Source organism: Hordeum vulgare, chromosome 2H (genome assembly GCF_904849725.1).
Source record: "Hordeum vulgare subsp. vulgare chromosome 2H, MorexV3_pseudomolecules_assembly, whole genome shotgun sequence".
NCBI lineage: Eukaryota > Viridiplantae > Streptophyta > Magnoliopsida > Poales > Poaceae > Hordeum > Hordeum vulgare.
Genome location: NC_058519.1, coordinates 298,057,514 through 298,079,137, shown reverse-complemented (window position 1 = coordinate 298,079,137; position 21,624 = coordinate 298,057,514). Strand labels below are relative to the sequence as shown.

The 21,624-nt window shown below is 50.2% G+C and overlaps 1 pseudogene; it reads right to left on the bottom strand.

Annotated features, from left to right (window-relative positions):
* Positions 1–6,485: 6,485 nt before the first annotated feature.
* Positions 6,486–15,584, bottom strand: LOC123426623 (annotated as a pseudogene).
* Between the last annotated feature and the right edge of the window lie 6,040 nt (positions 15,585–21,624).

Genomic DNA, 21,624 nt, shown 5'->3' with positions numbered 1-21,624 from the left:
GAGAGGGAGCGCACTCCCTTGTAGCGCGCGGTATAAATTTGATTCCATGCTAGTCGAGGTCGGAGCATCCCCGTCTTATGGTTTTTCCCTGGGAGCATAATCCGGGTGAAGCCGGTCTTCGCGGGGGTAAAAATGGGTGTGTGGTGATTTTGAGCGTCTACTTCAAAAATATCATACGCGGGATTAGTCATATTGAATATCAGAACCCGTGAGCTATGGGTAAAGAGTACACCCTCTACAGAGTGATAACTATTCGAGTACCCGTGTCCATGGTCAAGGCCGGTTGGTGGACAGGTCAAGTGTTGGTCTTAGAGTCGGTTCGTGGAGCACAAATGTGGTTTAATGATGATGGTTCTAGACATCGAAAGGTGTTGTGGAAAAACTTACTTGTTGATAACCTAGTTCTAAGATTATCCCGAAGGTTGGTTGTACCACCCGGATAATCCTTTACCATATTTTATGCCCTTTGTCTGGTGTCGCTAAGACGCGCGACTGCGACTTATTATTTAATTTATGCCCTTTTTGCGGTGTCGCTAAGACGCCCGACTTTGGCTTATTATTTATTTTATGCCCTTTCTGCGGTGTCGCTAAGACGCCTGATTGCGGCTTGTTATTTATTTTATGCCCTTTCTGTGTTGTCGCTAAGACGCCCGACTACGGCTTGTTATTTATTTTATACCCTTTCTTCGGTGTCGCTGAGATGCTCGACTATGGATTATTATTTATGTAATGCCCTGTATGAGGTGTTGCTTAGACGCCCGACCGTGGTGCCGGATTTCGAGCTCCGCAAAACCCTAAGGATTCGAACTCAGGGGCGTGTACGAAGATCTCTCACTGGCTCACTTGGCCTAGCTCGCTATTTGACGGACAAGGTAGAGAACTCACTCGAAGTGAGGAGGACACAAAACATGATAGTTTACCCAGGTTCAGGCCGATGGGAAACGTAATACCCTACTTCTTCTTCGGTTGATTGCCTCTCGTGGAGGTTGGTGGATAAACTGGTACAATGCTCATGAGCCTCCCGAGGCCGGGTGGCTATGTGTGATGTTAATGGATGAATGAATAGATCTCGGATCGGGGTCGCCCCTACGAAGTAACCTACTCTCTATATGTAGTGGTGGACCGGGTCCTCTTCCCTTATCGTTTCGGCGGGAAGGGATCCCACAACAACCAATTTGAAGGGGGACAGTGGAACATGCTTCCCCTGTCCAAAAATGGTCTTCGAGTGCAAAGTAGTTGCCCGCGCTGCAGGGATGAGTTCAGGAATGACGTCTGCCCTGCTGGCGGGCGGTGGTGGCTTTATTGCACTTGAAGGGAAACCTTTGGAAGATGCCTTGGTAACCCCTGTACGTCCTTGCCCCCTTTGCACTAAAGGGGAAACTGCTCCGCCCTCCTGTCTGCTGCCTCGCCTGTCCTTCCCTTGAGTCATCCTTGACTCCTGAAGCTGGGCCTCGCCTTAGAATATCCGCCGCTCTAGAGGGGTCCTGAGGAGTCCCCCTGCGGGTTTTGATGTCGTTCCTCATCGTGAGGCTTCGCCCCTTACGAGGGTCTTGCATCGAGTTATGCTGGGCCCGTTGGTTTGCCTTGTGAAGTGGGCCGACTCTCGGCTGCAGGCAGACAGCTCTGGGTACCCCCACTCCCAGAATGCCGACAGTAGCCCCCGGGCCCAAGGCATGCCTAGGCTGGCTTCTCGGCGAAGCCTCGAGGTCGTCCTGAAGCGTCGCGGGACATAAACGCCTGTGGGCTAGGCCTTTTAAAAGGCGGACCCGTCTTCTATGTGCAGAAACTCCTGACCCGCGCCTGCACGCCGCCTCCCCCTCCTGTCGATTCCATCACCGGTTCTTCCTCCCGACTCCCGCGCACTATGTCGTCTCACCCTCATTCTTCTCGCCATGCCTCCGAAAGGCTCGCCTCGGCCCATGTTGGGTCGGTTAACAATGGTGTACTTCGAGGGGTTGGAGAAGGTCCGATTGGTGGTCGCGGCCGACTCCAATGAGTGGGGGGCCGCCAGATCTGGCCAGGTTCATGGCCTCGGGGTGAGATGGCGTCCCCCGCGGTTCCTCTTCATATCCATGCCCTTCTTTCTGGTGTACTGCCGCCGTTCTCGAGCTTCCTCGGTGCCGAGCTTTCACATTACAGGTCCACGCGCTCCATCTTGACCCCAACTCTTTGGTTCTCCTTTCGGCCTTCGCGTTCTTGTGCGGGGCCTTTGGTGGCATCGCCACTTCCGTGGCATTGCTTCGCCACTTCTTATCCCTCGAATCGATCTCCGTGGAGCAGTGCTCTGGATGCGTGTCCTTGCAAGCGGCCGACGCATCGGTCTGGGGGGCCCTTGGTGCCGAGCTCCTCCCTGAAGTAGAGGGGTTCCGGCGGCAGTGGGTGCAAGTCGAGACTACCGAGGCTGGGGCCCTGTTCTAGCCCCCATCGACTCCGGCAACGCTGAACCGGTGGTGGATGCGTGAGGAGCTTGATGACCCCCGGCTCATGCCATTCCTGACCCGGCTGGCGAGACTAAAGCGGGTGGGGGTGACGATGGCGATGGTGGTGCGGGAGTTTATCTGTCGGCTGATTGCTCCTCTCCAGCGCCACTCCCGTCCAATGTGGGCCTATGCAGGACCTCGAGACCCAATGAGGATCCAAATCTTGCCTCTTTCCTCTAATATCTTGTGCGTGTTGCACCGTCGGCTGACTGTTGGAAATCCCGACGAGCTTCCCGAGAATGGCCTCCCATTATATAACTTCAAGGCCCCGGAAGCTCTCGTCGTGGAGATTCCGCTCTTCGCTGAGTGGGGGTTCCTCCCTAGGAAGGAGGTGCCCCCGGGGGGTTTCGGCCCTTGGGGTTCAGGCCCACGAGAACTTTGGTCGTGCCGCTCCCCCGTCTCTCGCTCCGGGTCGAGCCGGGGTCAGCGGTGGTGACCAGTCGATGGTGGAAATTGTCGCCCCACCTTTGAGCTTCAGCAGAGGGCCGCCAAGTGCCCTCGCCAGGCCACGCATGCCGGTCGAAAAAGGAGGACGCCCGTCGGCAGCTGCCTCCAAACACGGTTGGATCCGGTGAAGAAGAAGGGGATCGCCATAGACGAGGAAGCGTCCGTACCCTCCTTCGTCCTTTCCTTCCATGTCTTCCTTCTGATCTTTTGTTCTGAAGGCTTCCCACCAGCGACGGAGGAGGCAGGTCCGTGCTGCCTATTCCTGAGATCACCGAGCATCGTGTGGTTTCTTCCCTCGCATCCCGAGGGGTTCAATCTTCCGGGTCTCTCGTGCGTGAGCCTCCTGCGGTCTTCCTTGCCCGCGCCCTCCGACTCTCCGAAGGAGTGCCACTCCTATCACCTGTGGCCCCTCCCAGGGTCGCGTTGCGCCTCCCTTCTAGACCCCTTCTTCTTGGCGATGCTATGCCTTAGGGGGCGCTTACTTCCGACGAAACGTCTGCTCGTGAGCCCCCAGCCCCCGAGCATGGACTCAGGCCGGGAGGCTCCTCGCGCGCTTCTCCCGCTCGCCGTGCGGAAAGTGAGAACTCTTGTTGGCCACTGCAGCCTGTCGTGGGTTTGCGTGCCGCGTCGTGGGGCTTTATCCATACCACGTTGGATGTGCTTCAACGTCTGGGGCGGGGCTTGCGTGTCACGAAGCCCGCCTGGAAAGTGAGCGCCCGCACCTAGCGTCAGGGTGGCGCCAGCTTGAAGTCACTATGAACCATGGCCGTCTGCAGTGGGAGCGTGCTCGTGCGGAGGCAGAGGCGTCTCTTGCTGCAGCGGACGAAGCCCGCAAGCGCGCTCTCTCCGAGGCTCAGGAGGCTGATTGTCGGCGCAGGGCCTCCGAGGATCACCTCAAGGAGCTTCGCACCCTCATCGCCAATCCTGTTGAGCAGGTTCAGCAAAGGGCCTCCCTAGGGGGTTCGCCTACTGAGTTCTCCCGTGTCGGCGTGGGCTTTTGGGCGTCCGTCGATTCGCTGGCGCTCATACAGGTGGAGCAAGACCTGGAGCAGGAGCGCCTGGAAATGAGAAAGCGCCAGGTGTCGCTTACTGAGGAATCCCTCACTTCTTGTGAGGCGGAGCTTCAAGAGAGGGTAGAGAGGGGGTGGCGGAGGCTCGGCGTTCCCTTCTCCTTGACTGTCGTGTGAAGATGAGTCTCCAGGAGTCCCGCTTCCTCGAGCGCCGTGGCCACCTGAAAAATGAGGTCAACACCCTCCGAAAAAGGTTGGATCGCGAAGTGAAACATCGAGAGGTCGCGCTGGACGCCCAGGCTACTACCAAAGGTAAATTGTCTCAAGTTTATAAACAGGTGAAAGGCGCGGCTTACCTGGTTGAAGAGGCCTCCGAGGAAGCGGTCCGTGTTTGCGACCTCCAACTTGTATGCTCCCGAATGTTCCAATCCCTCGAGAGGAGAGCCTCCTGTGCTTTGAGCGACATCTGTGGCGAGAGTGTCTCCATCCCCCTGGTCCCCGGCGATGCTAGGGACTTAGGCTTCTTCCTCCACATCGTGGAGCGTCTTGAGGCACGTGCTACGAAGGCCCTCGTGCTTGCAGTGGAAAAGAGACTTGACCTCTTGAGTCAAGCGGCCTCGGACGTCTTCAGCCACCTCCTTCGCCTCTACCCAGACTTTGACTTTGCAGCGGTGCTGGATCCAGTGCCGTAGACGATCCACGTCGCCCTGGCGAATGGGTCAATGTTCACGTGGAAGATCTGGTGGCAAGGCTTGCTCCAGAAGCCCACGGCAGGGGCTCTGGTGACGATGAGTCCCCCTGATCCGCCGCCTTGCGCTCCTGATAGGGTTATGCACTAAGTTTAATAGCAAATTTGATGTATCTGGTGGGTACCTTTTAACGCGTTCTCTGAAGACTAGGTGTGCTCGATGCTTCCCTCCTGGCCGTGGCCGCTTCCAGCCAGTGTTGTCGCAACGCTGATGGTCTAGCCCGCGAGCAAGGCTTTGTTTGTGGCGCCTCCACCCTGCCTGTTGGGAGGTTTGAGGACCCTTTCGGCACTCTGTGTCTACAAATCCCGACCCCACACATTTCCTTGCCGTCGTGAGGCACAACCCGTTACCAAGGTTGTCCCCGATGGGGAAAGGACCCAACGCCCTGGGTGCCGACATGGGTGGCACCTGGGTGGCCGAGTGGCCTTGCGACCGGTAAGGCTCCGGAGGCATGTTGCTCATGAGTCCCCTTTGACACTCAAAACGCTCTAGGTCGACAGGTCCCAGTCCTGGACATTTCCCCACCACCGTTAGGTTCGACGCACTTCACTGGGTGTCGCCCCACCGCTCCTGGCATCGACCTGAGCACCAGGACGACACCAGGGGTGGCGAGTGGCCTTATGACTGGTAAGACTCCTGAGGCTCGATGCTCAGGAGCCCCCTTTAACGCTCGAGCGATTCCCCACTCCGCCCCTTTTTGCGGTTGCCTCGGGAGGCCCGGGGGTCTCCCGAGGTTCCCAAAACCAATCAGAACAAAGGGAGAAAGAGAACGTGAGTTCGGTAAAATGAGAGAACATAGAGAAGAAATTCCCGCCCTTCTTTTCTTTACAAAACATTAAGCAAAGAAGCCCTCGAGCCTTCAATAGCTCAAAATACAAAAAGGGGAGGCCCTGGTGGGCCACAACTTTAAACACAATGAAGGAACGAGAAAACGGCCGCGTCCGACACCCTAGCTATTCACCGCCTCCGTCTCCCCCAGAGTTGAGCATATGGCTTCCACTAGGCATGGGGTGGACCCTTTTTGCGTCCTCGGGGGGCCCTGGGCGTATAAAACCTCGACTCTTTATTACTTGAGAGTGTCACGGTGGGGGTGTATCTAGGAGGTCGCGAGGACGCTTTGGCCTCGCGAGTGTCCCTACCCTCGAGGCATTAGGTACCTGATTCCGGAAGTCATCGGTGGGCTGTGTTTATTGCCTCCGTCTTCTCCACTAGGCGTGGTGTGGACCCCTTCCGCGTCCTCGGGGGGCCCTGGGCATATACAACCCCGTCTCGTTATTACATGAGAGTGTCACGGGATGAAGTAGGTTCCGGAAGGATTGAAGGACGATGCAGGGTCGATGCACAGGCAACGCTGAAGCGGCGTGTGGGCGGGGCAGAGGTGTTACGGGTTGATGCAGGTCCCAGGGACGCTTCGGGGGCCCCATGCCTCATAGGCGCATGCCCCACTTGTAGTCCCCGGGTTCGTAGAGGCGTGACATGGTCCGTCTTGAGCGGGCCCTCGAGCGTGGGAGGAGCCCCCAGCGCTCGCTGGCCGGAGAGCTTGCCCAAACGTTAAGTCATGAGTCCCTGGGGCGCCGCCCCAACGCGCCTCGCCGAGGCCCCCACGGGTCCCCTCGTTAGTACCCTAGGCCATACCACCAGGCCGGGCTAGCCCGACCTAAGGGCAACGACTGGTACCCAAACACCTGCTGGCGATCGAACGGAGCCCGCGCTGGCGACATGGGTGTGTGTTCCACCCTCAGTCCCCACGCGAGCGTCGCACGCCCTGGGGGCAGGGGCGGATATACCACCACCGGCCCCTAGGATGGGATCGTCTGGCCCAGGAACATGCGCGTGTGCTCCACCCTCAGTCCCCTGGCTGAAGCCCCTCGCACTAGACATAAAGGTGCGTCCACCCTATCCAAGGCGAGAGGTCCTCGGATCCTAGACCCAGACGTCTCCCCGAAGTAGCTCCCGACCAGCAGGTGTGCCCCGTGAGGACACCAGCGCTGGGCGCCCCCGTGAAGCCACCCCCGTGGGCCACCCCCGCGATGTTGTTCACACCTATTTGCGTGGGGGCGGCCCGCGGGGTCGCGCGCGTGCCTCTTGCCGTAGCCCGAAGGTGCGCCGATGCGGTCGTTGTTGGACTGTGCGTGCCTCCAAGGGTTGACATAGTCGGGCTTCCGGGACTCCCTCCTCGTTCCGTTAAGCATGTCGGGGAGCATTGGATGACGCCTTCCCAGCGCAGCCAAATCCCGTGCCTCCAGCGGCTCCCGTCGAATCCCCAGTAGGGCGGGCATGAGTGGATGTTCGGGGGGCGCCCACATGGTTCCCCCGTTATAGCCCTTAGCGATGTGGGCCGACGAGCGCGGCTCCTGCGGGGGTGCCCTTGGGTCTCGTCCGCGTCGTTGCACCCAAGAGCGCGCCCGCGTTCGCCAACTCGGCTGCAGTGGACGGCTTGCTGACGCCTGAGCTCGTGCGCCACCAGGAGTGCAACATGTGTGTGCGTCAGGTGCTGGCAGGTTCGGAGGGGGAAGGAACAGGTTGGACGAGCGGAGGAGTCTGGGCGACGGTGGAGAGCCCATCGGTTGGCGAAGGTGGCAGCCCCTGGCGCTCGTTGGGAGCTCCTCTGGTGCCAACGCCGGCTGGCGGGGTGGCGGAGCGTTGCGGAGTGTCTTGGCTCGTTTGCCCCGTCTGCACCACGCGAGCAGCTCGCCTCTCCGCACGGACCCGCCGTCTCCCTACCATGAGTGTGACAAGCTTCAGCTGGCTGGCCCCTAGGAGAGACCTCGACACGCCCCCTACCTGGCGCGCCAAATGTCGGATTTCGGGCTCCGCAAAACCCTAAGGATTTGAACTCAGGGGCATGTATGAAGATCTCTCACTGGCTCGCCTCGCCTAGCTCGCTAATCGATGGACAAGGCAGAGAACTCACTCGATGGTGAGGACGACACAGAACACGGTAGTTTACCCAGGTTCAGACCGCTGGAAGCGTAATACCCTACTCCTGCTTTGGTGGAGTGCCCTTCGTGGAGGTTGCTGGATGAACTAGTACAGTGCTCGTGAGCCTCCGGAGGCCGGGTGGCTATGTGTGATGCTAGTGGATGAATGAATAGATCTCGGATCGGGATCGCCCCTACTAAGTAACCTACTCTCTCTATATAGTGGCGGCCCCGGTCCTCTTCCCTTATCGTTTCGGTGAGAAGGGATCCCACAACGTCCAATTTCAAAGGGGGACAGGGGAACATGCTTCCCCTGTCCGAAAGTGGTCTTCGCCTGCAAAGTAGCTGCCCGTGCTGCAGGGATGAGTTCAGGGATGATTTCTGCCCTGCTGGCGGGCGGGGGTGGCTTTGTTGGACCAGAAGGGAAACCTTTGGAAGATGGCTTGGGAACCCCGGTACGTCCTTGCCCCCTTTGCACTAAAGGGGAAACTGCTCTGCCCTGTTGTCTGCTGCTCGCCTGTCCTTCCCTTGCGTCATCCTTGACTCCTGAAGTCGGGCCTCGCCTCGGTTTATCCGCCGCTCCGGTGGGGTACTGTGGCGGCCCCCTGCGGGTCTTGATGTCGTTCCTCCTCGTGAGGCTTGGCCCGTCACGATGGTCTTGCCTCGAGTGATGCCTGGCCCGTTGGTTTGCCTGGTCAAGTGGGCCGACTCTGGGCCGCAGGTAGGCAGGTGTGGCTACCCCCATTCCCAGAACGCCAACATGTGGCAGTTTACTTACCTGTTAACCCTTTGAGGCGTTGCTCGAGACACCCGATCGTTGCATTTTATTTTCTGTTTAGGTATTTCGGGAGGATTACCGCGTGAATTATCCACTAACTTAATTGCTATAAATGTCTCTATCATGATAAATTTTGACCTGAAACCATGCATATTAAAATTTGCTGCATACATCTCATCTTTTGTGCAAAGTGTTTGTGAGTAGTTTTCGAAGTACTCACTGGCTTGTTGATGTGCCTAGATATGGATGAAGGAGACCTCATAGATGAAGAGTTCGATAGTGAGTCCGACGTCTAGAGGAGTCCGAGTCAGTCTTGCGATCATGGAGTCTGTCATTGTATTATTTCACTGCTTCCGCCACCTCGAATAAATCGTCAAGCCCCACTCTGACGCTTGGCGCGTAGTAGTACTTCTCATGTGACTTCACTCTAATGTGGAATGCTCTCTTTATTACGAGAAGTAGAGTTATCCCTTGACTAGTGTAACATATCCGTCCGTGTGAGACTTGGACATGTTGTAATAATTTGTAGAGCGACCTCCGCTCTACTATGTTTAATATTAAGTACTACTGATTTTCTATATCAAGATGAGTCTCTGAGTGGGAAATATTTTTCTACACTGGTGACACTCATGGCTGATTTCCAATAAATTATTTTATTTGGAAACCGGTCCTGACAACCTTGGTATCAGAGCGAGGCTGATTGTAGGAAACCACTAGGCGTGATCGCTAATCGGATTAGCTGTTTTTATTCTTCTGCATACTGTAGATTTTTTTTCTGTTAGTCAATACATATATATGTTATGACTATATGGAAATTTTGTCTACTGTGTAGATGTCTGGCAACGGTTTCCCATCTCAGGTGTTCGTCAACGAGCCGGCATGATTTTCGCGACTCCTTTGAGTCATTGCCAGAATCGCGATTGGACCAACGACTCGCACCGAGTACACGTTATACCGTCACAAGATTAGCGACTCCCTTACTATGCATTAGGCGTCGGTGCATTTTATTGGTGGGCAACCTGAGGCCCGCCGTGTTCGCTTCATCGGGAGAGCCATGCCTACGGAGAGGCAAGCTATTTAGATGGCAGCCAGGGAGGCAATTGCCCATCTTCGGGACATCTTACCAGTGATGAAGACTCGTCCTTATCACTACCTGCCATACCACGTTCCGTACACCAGTCACTATGCCTTTGCCTACCCCAGAGGAGAGGAAGACAAGGCTATTGGCATGCTTGTGGAGTACCTCGTGGCCTTGGAGTCAGCCTTTGACGGCTTAGTGGATGACTTGGTGGCTGCTTGCATGGAGGCCCTTAATCGTCCTCACAGCAGTACTGAGCTCCTCCGTCTCGCACCACCTTCGTCATGCCCATCTTTCTCTGCTTTGTGCACTCTGCCAGCTCAGCTTCGCCGCTAGCTGCCTACGATCCAGGAGTTCAATCATGTCCTTGCTCTTGCCCCCATCAGAGCTGCCATGCCTGCTAGTCTAGTTCATGCTTCCTCGTCTCATGTAGTCCGCCTAGAGCCCGTGCAGGAGGAAGTGGACTCCCCAGCTCCTCATCTGGGACTTACCCTGGGCCAGCCGATCCAGGTCCCTTCCGACTCCACCTAGAGATGGCGCAGCAGAACGTCCGTGCGCTTGTATGATATGTGTGATATGTATGATTGTGTGCTCTTAGATTGAAGAGAAGTAGTTGTGTTGCATCATGTAGGACCACGAGAAGTGCACTAACCTAGATAACATGTGCGGCACACGCGAGTACGACCTGAGTGATATGTATAATTATGCGTGATGTAAGATGTACCGCAGTCCTTCTCCAAACACGATGGTTGTTTTATGAAATTTTTTCCCTGTTTTCCCTTTTCTAAGTTTTTTTTACTTTTTCCCTTAAATTCAGATTTCTCATTTGGTTTTTGCAACATTAACCCAGCTTTGAGAAATAAGTCGTCCCTGAACAAGCTCCATGCCAAGAATGGAGGGAGAAAATCAGCCTGCTGATACAGGAAATGATTTCACTCAAGGACAGTCAAGCGACACAACATTTTCAGAAGTTTGTCGTCTTTATGAACAAAGCCAACAACACCATCATGAGATGATGAACTAGCTAATGAATATGTGAAATCAGCGTGGACCACACCCACAACACTCCAGGTTGGCTGAGTTACAGAAGACCCGTTCGCCAACTTTCTCGCACTCTGATAAACCAATGGAAGCCGATGATTGACTACATGATATCGAAAGGAAGCTTGTTATTGCTCAATGTTCCGATCAGGAGAAGGTACTCTACACACCTCCGTATCTAACTGGATCCGCAGCCTCATGGTGGGAGAATATCCTTTGCGTACATCCTGACGAGAACAACATCACATGGGCTGAATTCAAAGAGAGCTTTCGTGGGGCGCACATTCCAAATAGCGTCATGAAGATCAAGAAAAGGGAGTTCGAAGACCTCAGACAAAGGAGTTCCACTGTAATGGAATACTTGGAACAATATAATCAATTATCCCGTTATGCAAGTGAAGACTATAAGACAGAGGATAAAAGAATGGAAAAGTTCCTTGATGGACTCACTCCGGCATTAAAATGTCAGCTGATCATTCACACCTTTCTAGACTTCAAAACACTTCTGGACAAGGCCAACATGCTCAAGGCCAAGCGTCGCAACCTGGACAACATTCGCAAGCGCCGTCATAACAACTCGACACCGACTCGCAACACCAGGCACAAGACCGAGGACACAAAAAATACAACCCCTCGTGCCCCAACTTCAACCAGTGGAGTCAACACCCACTTTTATCCGAGAAACAAGAACATTACTCCCGCCCGGGTGTTACCTGTTTCGCCTGCGGAGAGGCTAGACACTTTGCTCGATAGAGTCCAAAGGCCGGGAATGGTACGACTAAAACAAACCACCCCAGCAATGACCCAGAACCAAAGCGCAACAACTTCAATACCAACAACAATCACCGGAACGGCCACATAAATCTTGTGGCCAAGAAAGATGCTATGAACGCACCGGAGATAGTACTCTGTAAGTTCTGTGTCAACAAAATTCCTGCCGTGGTTTTGTTTGATTCTGGAGCTTCCATTCTTTTATTTCGGAAAAAATTGCCTTGAAACACAACTTTTCAACCCTCCCCTTGGTAAATTTGATGACCATCATGTCCCCGGGAGTACAACAGGTTACACAAAAATATTGCAAGGATGTTACCATTGAGATTGAGGGTTTGACATTGTGGGAAAATCTCATTGCGATCAAGAGCAATAATTTGGATGTTATTTTGGGAATGGACTGGCTAAATACCAACAAGGTATTTATTGATTGTTTCAGCCGAATGGTCACACTCACCTATCATCAGGGAAAAGCGTAAAAGTTGCAGCCTTAGAAAGGAACAAACCAACTCAAGCTCGACTGAATAAAAGTTGCAACATGGACACCATCAAGAACAAGTATCCTCTGCCCAGGATAAATGACTACTTTGATTAGTTAGCACAAGCAAAAGTATTCTCAAATATTGATTTGCGGTCAGGATATCATCAGCTTAAGATACGTTCAGAAGACATTCCCAAGATAACATTTGCATCACGATATGGATTGTATGAGTTCACGGTGATGCCTTTTGGACTAACAAATGCGCCAACTTATTTCATGCATTCAATGAATAAGGTATCCATGAAGTACATGCATAATTTTTTCATAGTCTTCATCTACGACATACTGGTCTACTCCAAGAACCCCGAAGAGCACGCAGAACACCTAAGGGTTGTGCTAGGGGAACTACGTAAGCATCAATTGTATGCCAAATTGAGTAAGTGTGAGTTTTGGCTAAAACAAGTCAGATTTTTGGACCACATAATGACCCAAGAAAGCATAGCCGTGGATCCTGAAAAGGTCAAGGCCGTAAGTGAATGGACGCAACCGGCTAATGTGACAGATGTGCGAAGTTCCCTCGGAATGGCGGGATATTATCGAAGATTCATTGAAAGCTTTTCCACTATCGTCAAATCCATGACCCAGCTACTCAAAAAGGACAAGAAGTTTGAATGGACTGAAGCCTGTGAGAATAGCTTCCAAGAACTGAAGACAAGGTTGACCGCCGCCAGTCTTAGTCATCCTAGACTTAAAGACAAATTTTGAGGTATATTGTGACGCCTCAAGGAAAGGCCTCGGATGCGTACTTCTGTAGGAAGGGAAAGTCGTGTCTTACGCCGCAAGACAATTACAGCGACACGAAGAAAATTACCCCACTCATGATTTGGAATTAGCCACCATGATACACACTCTCAAGGAGTGGACACATTTCCTACTTGGAAATCACTGTGAGATATGCACAGATCATAAGAGTCTCAAGTATATCTTCACGCAACCATATCTCAACCTACGACAATGTCGTTGGCTGGAATTAATTAAAGTTTATGATGTGGGTATTCATTAACATCCTGGTAAGGATAACGTGTTAGCCGATGCTCTCAGCAGGAACCCCACCTCAGACAAAGATCCTGTACCAAATCTAAGCCCCGAGTTTGCCACAGAGTTAGCTCTGCTAAACCTGCTTCTTGTTCTAGAAGGCACTGTGGCGCAACTAGAAGTACAACTCACTCTGGATGAGAATATCAAGAAAGTTCAGAATGAGCACCCAAGCATTGAAGGTATAAAGAGAAAGGTGGGACTTGGAAAGGCCCCAGAATTTATTATTGATGAACAATGAATATTATGGTACACAGACTGACTATGCATACCAGACGAAGAGGACCTCAAAGTTCAAATTTTGGAAGAATGTCACAACGTTCCATAATCAATCCATCCCAGAGGTACAAAAATGTACAAGGATCTACAGGCAAAATATTGGTGGCACGGGATGAAAAGGGATATTGCTTCTTTCATTGCCCGTTGTGATTCATGCAATGTATCAAGGCAAAACAACAGAAGCCCTCACGACTGTTATAGCCTATGAAGGTACCCGAGTGGAAGTGGGATGAGGTAGGTATGGACTTCGTTGTTGGACTACCTCGGTCCCGACACGGACACTATGCTATATGGGTTATCACATATCGACTCACCAAGGTAGCCCACTTCATTCCAGCAAAGACCACTTACTCCACTCATAAGCTAGGCAAATTATACCTCGCCCGCATCATGTGCTTACATGGGATCCGTAAAACCATTTTATCTCATATAGGCACTCAATTTACATCGAGGTTTTGGGATTATTTACTACAAGAATTGGGAACCCAGTTAGTGTTCAGCACAGCATATCACCCCCAAACTGGAGGACAAACAGAATGTGTGAATCGAACTCTTGAGGACATGCTAAAGGCATGCATCCTAACATATGGGAACAATTGGGAGGACAGCTTTCCCTACGCCGAATTCCTGTACAACAACAGCTATCAGGCAAGTCTACAAATGTCACCTTTTGATGCCTTATATGGAAGAAGGTGTCGTACGCCCCTAAATTTGCCAGAGACCGGAGATAGCCGTATCTTCAGCCCGCAAATGCTTCAAGAGGCCGATGACAAGGTACGACTCATCAGAGATAAACTCAAGATAGACCAAAGCCGTCAGAAGAGCTATTACGATCAAAAGCACCGTGACGTCGACTTCGATCCAAATGAATATGTGTATCTCAAGGTATCACCAATGAGAGGACTACAAAGGTTCAAGGTCAAGGGCAAGCTTGCGCCCTACTTCATCAGACCATTCCGGATAATTGCTCGAAGGGACCAAGTTGCCTATCAGCTCGATCTACCTGTGAAACAGTCAGATGTGCAGAACATGTTCCATATTTCTTGACGAAGGAAGTGTGTGAGGAACCCAGATCAACAAGTACCTAATGACAGTATAGAAGTGCAGACAGACCTTTCTTACCAGGTACACCCTGTAAGAATACTAGAGGAAGCAGAAAGGAGGACACACGAGAAGGTCACCAAACTGTTCATGGTACAGTGGAGCAACCATTCAGAGGATGAAGCCACTTTGGAAAGAGAATACATTGTGCAGAAAGAGCAACCACAACTTTTTCAGGACTGGCTGAAATCTCGGGGACGAGATTTTTCTTAAGGGGTAGGTGTTGTTACACCCACAAATTTTAATTTGGATTTCTGTGACTTTCGAATTGTTTTAAATTGTATTTAAAAATTTGGCTTTGATGAAAAACTCTTGAAGTTCTTTGAAACCCCTTTTAAAAAATCTTTGGGATTTCTTCAGGAACATGTCTGGTTTGAATTTTTTTCTAGCCTCTTCTCAAAATGACTTGGTTTGGAACCTTCTATTTATTCTTTAACAAACCATTGGAATAAATTTCCATAGGTTCACTTATCAACCGCATTCAATAATTTTTTTCCCCTACATCTTTTCTGATTTCTAATCAATGGCACTTCCCTTGCACCTAGGCAATTATTTTAATTGATTTCTCAAAGTTTTACAAGGGTTTAACAACCTTTCATACTTTATTTCAAGCAAAAAAGATTTTCTGTAATCAGTTTTGACCCCAAAGATTTTCCAAAGGAACTAATTGCTTCCTTTGGTATTTGAGATCCAAATTCCTATCCTTAGAAGACCTTAGTATCCCCAACCCTTTCACCAAGAACATTGGGGTCACTAGTTTCAAAATTTCAAATTAGGTTTGACTCAAGTTTGACCAAGATATTCCGTTTTTATTAAAAAAACGGCCTAACCATTTTCAGAATTTATGAAAATTTGCAAACAGTCTTTGCACTCAATGAGAGGCCATCTCAAATCAATTCAGCTCCTAATACATTTTTCCACGTGCCAATTTCATTTGATGGAACAGATGGTGTGCACATTGGACATTAGTCTCTGAATTAAGTTCACTCAGAATTCAGAGTTGAAGTGTTTATCGATTCAGACCCGCAGCGGGAGCGTCGATCTCTACAATATCGACGATGGCAGGTCGCCACTGTGCCCCGAGCCTATCCACCCACCGCACGGTCCCTTGGATGGTCGCTGGCGTCGGTGGGAGCTGGCCTCAGCCAGCCAGCTCCGGGAGCAGCACCCGCAGCGGCTGCCGCGGACACCAGCGTCCCGTGCTGCAGCTCCACACCGTTCGGCACCGCCCGTTCGCGCTCAGATCTCCGCGTGTTCATCTCCTCCAGTACACGCCACGTTGCCTGTCACCACGTCCCGGACGACGTAGAGCGCGAGTTTTGCTGCCGCCGTGTCCACAGAGTACCGCACCATCGAGCCGGGTCCTCCGTTGATGACATTTTAGGCCCGAAATGGAACCCTTGTGTTGTGTGGATGCTGACCGAGCTCTGCTATCGCCTTATTAACCGCCTTATCCACCGGAATTAATAGCCGGAGTTAAGCTCCCGTGACACTCTCTCGGCCGCCTATAAATAGAGCCCCTCCCTTGGTCCTGAGCACCTCAACCACTCTAGCTCCTCCCCTCCTCACTCAGAAACCTTGCCCAAGCCAGAGAAGGGCCTCGGGGAGGCCTTCTTCTCCATCTTCGGCTGCTTCGATCCGCCAAGGGTCTCGACGGAATACAAGCAAGGTGAGCGGAGATAAGAGCCCAAAGCCTTGCCGTAGCCTCCTAGTGAGCCCCTCCTCCTAAGCCGCACTTCAATTTGGTTGTACGCCCTCTCCTCGTTGAGATCAGGTGGTGCCCGACGCCGTCGTGTGCTGAAGCAGGGCTACCATCGACGCTGAGCTTCCCCAACGACCCAATCCACATACCACTGACGCGGAGAGACTCGGTGAGTGCATAGATGCCCTTGGTTAGCCCTGCCCCATCGTGTGACGCCGCCGGCGACCATCGCACGCCTCTAGCGCCGGTGAGATTTGAACCTGACATGGGGGGACCCCCTCGTCAGGGTTTTGTCTTTTTTCGAATTGTTTTTCTCGAAGGCGCTTTCTCGAGAAGACGTCTTCATCGAGGGTTGGCACATTTTCTTCGAGTGCGTTGATTTTTCTCAGGCTAGCCCCTAGATAAATTCTGGTTTATTACAAAATAGTCCATGATTTCATTTCACTTATAACTTTTAAACTATAAAAGCTTTTTAACTGATTCTTTTTGCAAAAATCTTTCTATGGAGGTCTAGTTTATTTTCAGACTTATTTCAAAATTGTTTGGAGATAGTAGCTAGGCCTTAGCTATTACGATGGTATATATTGTATGACGTAGATTCCGACGAGGGAAACACTGACGTTAACTTCATGGAGCTCGATCCCGACTACGTGGAACCATGCAAGCATGTTTGAACTTTTGATGTGTTGTTTGTTCACCAAATAATTTAATATTCATTTATTGTATTAATTAAGCATATTGCATCTTACATAAACAAAGTTAATATATGACTATGACAAGTTATGGTTGTGACAGGCCGTGGATAACCTAGTCACGTGGAACGTGATAGGTTGTGGCCTAGTCATGATAAATGCATGAGAGTGATGGAAGGAAAGTGGATAACTCCAGTATCGACCTAGATCGAGTCTTTTCAGTGTCTTACCTTTATTATCATGCTGCCACAGTTTCGTGGAAGAAGATTCGGTATAGTCGGTCGTAGGCCTATTATCAGTTACACACCACATAGAGGGGCCGAGATGAAGGTATCCATGGCCCTGGACTAAATCTAGTCATACGGTCAGGGGGCATGGGTGTTTCTGGTCTAGGACCGAGAGGGAGGGTACTCACTTGTAGCGTGCGTTATAAATTTGATCCCATGGTAGTCGAGGTCGGAGCCTCCCCGTTTTATGGTTTTTTCCTGGCAGCGTAGTCTAGGTGAAGCCGGTCTTCGCGGGGGTAAAAATAGGTGTGTGTGCTGATTCTGAGCGTCTACTTCTAAAATACCGTACGCGGGATTAGTCATATTGACTATCGGAACCCGTGAGCTATGGGTAAAGAGTACACCATGTGCAGAGTCATAACTATTTGAGTAGCCGTGTCCACGGTCAAGGACGATTGGTTGACATGTCAAGTGTTTGTCTTAGAGTCGGTACCTGGAGCACAAGTGCAATTTAATGATGATGGTTGTGGACATTTAACAGTGTTGTGGAAAATTTACTTGTTGATAACCTGGTTCTAAGATAATCCTAAAGGTTGGTTGTACAAGCCGGATAATCCTTTACCTTATTTTATGCCCTTCCCGCGGTGTTACGAAGATGCTCGACTGCGGTTTATTATTTATTTTATGCCCTTTGTGCGGTGTCGCTAATACGCCCAACTGCGGCTTATTATTTATTTTATGCCATTTCAGCGGTGTCGCTAAGACGCCCGGCTGCGGCTTGTTATTTATTTTATGCCCTTTCTGTGGTGTCGCTAAGACGTCCAACTGCGGCTTGTTATTTATTTTATGACCTTTCTGTGGTGTCGCTGAGACGCCCGACTGTGGCTTATGATTTATTTTATGCCCTGTATGAGGTGTCGCGTAGACGCCTGACGGTGGCAATTTACTCTCCTGTTAACCCTTCGTGGTGTCGCTCCAGACACCCGATCGATGCATTTTATTTTCTGTTTGGGTATTTCGGGAAGATTACCGCCCGACTTATCCACTAACTTAACTACTATTAATGTCTCTATCATGATAAATTTTGACCTGAAACCATGCATATTAAAACTTGTTTCATACATCATCTTTTGTGCAAATTGTTTGCGATTACTTTTCGAAGTACTCACTCGCTTGTTGATGTGCCAGATATGGACGAAGGAGACCTCATGAATGAAGAGTTCGATAGCGAGTCCGACGTCTAGTGGAGTCCTGGTCAGTCTTGAGATCGTGGAGTCCGCCACTGTATTATTTCAATGATTCCGCCACCTCTAATAAATCATCAAGCCTAACTCTGATGCTTGGCGCATAGTAGTACTTGTCATGTGAATTCACTCTGATGTGGCGTGCCCTATTTATTACCAGCAGTAGAGTTATCCCATGACCACTGTAACATATCCGTCCGTGTGAGATTTGGACATGTTGTAATAATTTGTAGAGCGACCTTCGCTCTACTATGTCTAATATTAAGTACTACTGGTTTTCTGTATCAAGATGGGTCTCTCAGTAGGAAATGTTTTCCTACATTGGTGACACCAATGGCTGATCTCCAATAAATCATTTTATTTAAAACTGGTCCTAACAACGATCTCTTTGTCGCAGGAACAGACTGGAGGCCTTTCAAAGCTTTGTCCCCAGCGGAGTTACCAAAAGGTGTGTTCGCACACGAACACGTCACTGTGTACCTCCAACACCGAGGGTGATGCACCACAGCTCACGTCGAAGGAGATCCGTCTCAAAGCACGGCACGCAGGCAATCTGGTGGGTACTTTTGTATACCCAAAACCCCACACGCCCGGGAGGGACCCCGTCAGGGCGTGCGACGGCTATGGGCTGCCCTAGGTCGGCCTGACCGCCCCTAGGACCTCCTGGATCGGTGCCCTCCAAATGTAGAACGGAAGAATGAGAAAGAAGAAGAACAAAGGGAGAAGATAAAAGTAAAGGTAAAAAGTGGTAGATTGATTTGTTTTATTGTGTGTTATTTCAATCGGCCATCACCTCCAATATATATAAGAGGTGGCTAGACTTTTCGTACAAGAAAAGTACGCATCTAGGCTTTTCTATCAAGAAAAATACACCAGATCACGTCCTAGAGGGACGAACAGCTCGCGCGACCCATCAGACAGATGTCTCATCCCTCGTGTGGCCCATCGGACAGTTGTCTGATGCCTCCGCCATCCATCAGACAATTATTTGATCCCTTGCGCCATATTTCGCCTTGTTGTAGGGCCATAATTCGATCACTCTAGCTTTTGCATATGATTTTTGATCGACATGACGTTTATACCAAAATCGATCGTTTTGACGAGACGAAGACAATTCATGTTGAACAGTTTTCCATATGAGGCTTTCTTGCGAGCTTAATCGACCGAACAGTACTCTGAACATGAAATCTCAACACTTTGAACACAGTTTCGGCCTTCGAGATGAAATGAGATGACGATGGCCCAAACTTAGAAAACGTTCAAGTCAACACTAAGGAAATTTTCCATGTATAACACTTCCTTATTTGAAGCCATCTTAATTACGTTTTCTTGCCTGCCAAAATCTGGTATCAACACATCCGACGCCCGGAGACCCAACCAGCAACAAGGTAGGACCGAAAGAGCTACAGCGGACGGACATTCGGCCTCGCCCTGGACATCTGGCACGTGGTCGGAAATTCGGCTTCAGCCCAAAAATCCGTCTCGAAGACACCCGAACCAGAAGCCCCCTGAGAAGCTCCATCCCGGACTTCCGGCCCCAGCTCGGACATCTAGCATGTCCTGAAGCCCCGGACACCCCCCCCCCCCCCCACAGCCCCGGACATCTGACGCGTGCCAACGCGCATGGATGGGCCCGAAGCCTATGTATCTTTACCATTTTGCCCCTCATGTGCCACTTCGTGGCTTAGACTATATATACTCAAGCCCTCCTCATTTTTAGGATTAGCAATGGTTTAGCCCATAGATTAGTTGAGCATTTCTCCTTCCACTACCTCTCCCATGGAGATGATGCCTCCATGTGAGGAGAGCCCCTAGTGGATGTCACGACCCCTATCTTAGGAAGATTCCTAGGGGATTAAAGACCTCATCTCCCTATGGAATTTGGGATGAACTACCCATGTATCTTTATTTCCATTGTTGTTCTTGGATCTTGATGCACCTCATGTATTGTTTTTTATTTGAGGAGTACTTGGTGTGGATCTTTTCCAATAGAGTGTTTCCCCTTTGATTTATCCACATTTTCCCCTCGCGTTCTTCGCGTTTTTCATGTTCTTTCTTGAATCCACCTCCAATTCGTGAAGATCGGGACACCATCGGGTTTTCCCTATATCATCTTGGTATCATGAGCCACATTGGCACGAATTTGGAGCCCTACCCCCCTTTTCTTGCTTTAGTTCGAGCTTTTCTTCTCAATTTAGAAAATCTCCACAAAAAGAGGCCCAAATATTTCTTGCATTTTGATTATTCTTGTTTGTTTTCATTGATTTTGATCCGTGGATCTAGTGTTTGGCAAGTGGATCTACCTTACTTGGTGTCCCCTAACCCTAATTCCCCCTTTCCCCCTTCAATTGTGGTTTTGGAATTGCAAATTTCCGTCCAAATCGAGTTTTCGAGCACCAAATCGTGATCTGGATTTTCCGGGCCGGACATCCGACCCTTCGAGCACCGAAACACACGTATCTAGACAGCAGTGCCCCGGAAATCCGGCCTAGCCCCCAGATGTCCCGCACGTGTAGATTTTAGCCTTCCGTGTATCACCGTTTCGTCCATAACTAATTTATCCGGACTCTGATTTAGGAGTTCTTTAGCTTATTTTGTAGCTATTAACATATACCATCCACAAAATTAGTTCCACCATCATTTGAAACCATCATATTTTTCAAATTTTGGCAAGTTTGTCTAGGTCGTCCACCATATCATCTGCATTACCACCATAGATTTCCACACCCTAACCCATTTTGATTCCCATTGAATTTTTGGTTACTTGATTTGTGATTTGAGTCTCCTAAGGTGTTTCAGCTACTTAGGGACGGTTACTTATTCAACAACCACCGACTACTTGTATTGGTCCATCATCTACATCGACCATCGACGATCAACATCGACGACGGCCATCCATCCTTTAAGACAAACTTCTACCAGAAGCAAGGCCGGTTACCCCCGACTTCTTGAAAGGTTAAGTTTGACGAAGGTATCCATTTCGTCATAAAATTTTCCTTCCTTGCCATTTCACCTTGATAGCCCAACCATCTTTGCTCATACTTTCATAACTATTGTGACTACTTATCCGAGTATTGTCGGGCTTAGCGAAAACTGGCGCACCATAGTGATATGATATCATATTGTTGCATCATTTGAAATATCATATAGTGCAATTACTTACTCTCGTGCATATATTGTGATAGTTGTCTCATATATTTGGTTGAGTATAACTAAGCATGGTGCAAAGGAAGAGAAGAAAAAAATTACAAAAAAGCTTCTAAGCAAGAAAGAAAGATCAAATGCTTATAAGCAAAAGGGTTGAGCATGAAAAGAGATACTTGTGCATGAGGATACATGGAATAGGAAACGTTTTGCTTCCATGAATAGGATTGGTGCCAGGTGGTGAATCGTGCCAAAATGTGCAATCAAGCTAGCGTCTCACCTTGTGTTTGTGCAACACGAGCCTAGTCTTCGCTACACAATTTTTATCGCTCATCCCTATAGTGCACAAGCCCCATTATCTTACCATGTGTGTTTCTCTATTGC